This window comes from Procambarus clarkii, unplaced genomic scaffold (genome assembly GCF_040958095.1).
Source record: "Procambarus clarkii isolate CNS0578487 unplaced genomic scaffold, FALCON_Pclarkii_2.0 HiC_scaffold_382, whole genome shotgun sequence".
In the NCBI taxonomy this organism is placed as follows: Eukaryota; Metazoa; Arthropoda; class Malacostraca; order Decapoda; family Cambaridae; genus Procambarus; species Procambarus clarkii.
Window position 1 is genome coordinate 18,421 of NW_027189415.1, and position 2,885 is coordinate 21,305.

A 2,885-nucleotide genomic window follows, 5' to 3' on the forward strand; every position below is an offset into this window, starting at 1 on the left:
CCAAGTACTGAAAGCGGCATTTGGTCACATTTGTCACAAACATCCCTGCAGTTTTCAAAATATCCCAAATATCTCAATTTCGAGGCCTGAGCCATATTTTGGAGCCAAATTCTGGCTTACTGCACGTATTCGAAGTTCGAAATTACGTCTTTTTATACCAAACATATGCCAAGTACTGAAAGCGGCGTTTGGTCACATTTGTCCCAAACATCCCTGCAGTTTTCAAAATATCCCAAATATCTCAATTTCGAGGCCTGAGCCATATTTTGGAGCCAAATTCTGGCTCTCTGCCTGTATTCTCAGTTTGATATTACGACTTTTTATACCCAACATATGCCAAGTACTGAAAGCGGCAGTGAGTCACATTTTGCACAAACTCCCCTGCAGTTTTCAAAATATCCTAAACATCCCAATTACGAGGCCTGAGCAATATTTTGGAGAAAAAATTCTGGCTCTCTGCATGTATTCGCAGTTTGAAATTACGACTTTTTTATACCCAACATATGCAAAGGACTGAAAGCGGCGTTTGGTCACATTTGTCCCAAACCTCCCTGCAGTTTTCAAAATATCCCAAATATCCCAATATCGAGGCCTGACCCATATTTAGGAGCCAAATTCTGGCTCTTTGCACGTTTTCGCAGTTTAATATTACGACTTTTTATACCCAACATATGCCAAGTACTGAAAGTGGCAGTGAGTCACATTTAGCACAAACTCCCCTGCAGTTTTCGAAATATCCCAAATATCCCAATTTCGAGACCTGAGCTATATTTTGGAGCCAAATTCTTGCTCTATGCACGTATTCGCAGTTTGATATTACGACTTTTTATACCCAACATATGCCAAGTCCTGAAAGAGGCAGTGAGTCACATTTTGCTCAAACTCCCCTGCAATTTTTGAAATATCCCAAATATCCCAATTTCGAGGCCTGAGCCATATTTTTGAGCCAAATTCTGGCTCTCTGCACGTATTCGCAGTTTGATATTACGACTTTTTATACCCAACATATGCCAAGTACTGTAAGCGGCGTTTGGTCATATTTGTCCCAAACTCCCCTGCAATTTTCAAAATATCCCAAACTTCCCAATTTCGAGGCCTGAGTCATATTTTGGAGCCAAATTCTGGCTCTCTGCACGTATTCGCAGTTTGATATTACACTTTTTATACCCAACATATGCCAAGTCCTGAAATCGGCAGTGAGTCACATTTAGCACAAACTCCCCTGCAGTTTTCGAAATATCCCAAATATCCCAATTTCGAGGCCTGAGCCATATTTTGGAGCCAAATTCTGGATCTCTGCACGTATTCGCAGTTTGAAATTACGACTTTTTTATACACAACATATGCCAAGTACTGAAAGCGGCGTTTGGTCACATTTGTCCCAAAACTTCCTGCAGTTTTAAAAATATCCCAAACATCCCAGTATCGAGGCCTGAGCCATATTTTGGAGCCAAATTCTGGCTTTCTTCACGTATTCGCAGTTTGATATTGCGAATTTTATACCCAGCATATGCCAAGTACTGAAAGCCACGTTTGGTCAAATTTGTCCCAAACCTCCCTGCAGTTTTCAAAATATCTTAAACATCCCAATTTCGAAGCCTGAGCCATAATATGGAGCCAAATTCTGGATCTCTGCACGTATTCGCAGTTTGAAATTGCGACTTTTTTATACCCAACATATGCCAAGTACTGAAAGCGGCAGTGAGTCACATTTTGCATAAACTCCCCTCCAGTTTTGAAAATAACGCAAATATCCCAATTTCGAGGCCTGAGCCATATTTTGGAGCCAATTTCTGGCTCTCTGCATGTATTCGCAGTTTGATATTACAACTTTTTATACCCAACATATGCCAAGTACTGAAAGCGGCGTTTGGTCACATTTGTCCCAAACATCCTTGCAGTTTTCAAAATATCCCAAATATCCCAATTTCGAGGCCTGAGCCATATTTTGGAGCCAAATTCTGGCTATCTGCACGTATTCGCAGTTCGAAATTATGTCTTTTTATACCCAACATATGGCAGTACTGAAAGCGGCGTTTGGTCACATTTGTCCCAAACCCCCCCGCAGTTTCAAAATATCCCAAATATCCCAATTTCGAGGCTTGAGCCATATTTTGGAGCCAAATTCTGACTCTCTGCATGTATTCGCAGTTTGATATTAAAACTTTTTATACCCAACATATGCCAAGTACTGAAAGCGGCAGTGAGTCGCATTTTGCACACACTCCCCTGCAGTTTTCAAAATATCCTAAACATCCCAATTTCAAGGCCTGAGCAATATTTTGGAGCCAAATTCTGGCACTCTGCACGTATTCGCAGATAGAAATTACGTCTTTTTATACCCAACATATGCCGAGTACTGAAAGCTGCGTTTGGTCACATTTGTCCCAAACATCCCTGCAGTTTTCAAAATATCCCAAATATCTCAATTTCGAGGCCTGAGTCATATTTGGGAACCAAATTCTGGCTCTCTGCACGTATTCGCAGTTCGAAATTACGACTTTTTATACCCAACATATGCCAAGTACTGAAAGCGGCGTTTGGTCACATTTGTCCCAAACATCCCTGCAGTTTTCAAAATATCCGAAATATCCCAATATCGAGGCTTGACCCATATTTTGGAGCCAAATTCTGGCTTTTTGCACGTATTCGCAGTTTAATATTACGACTTTTTATACCCAACATATGCCAAGTCCTGAAAGCGGCAGTGAGTCACATTTAGCACAAACTCCCCTGCAGTTTTCGAAATATCCCAAATATCCCAATTTCGAGGCCTGAGCCATATTTTGGAGCCAAATTCTTGCTCTATGCACGTATTCGCAGTTTGACATTACGACTTTTTATACCCAACATATGCCAAGTCCTGAAAGCGGCAGTGAGTCACA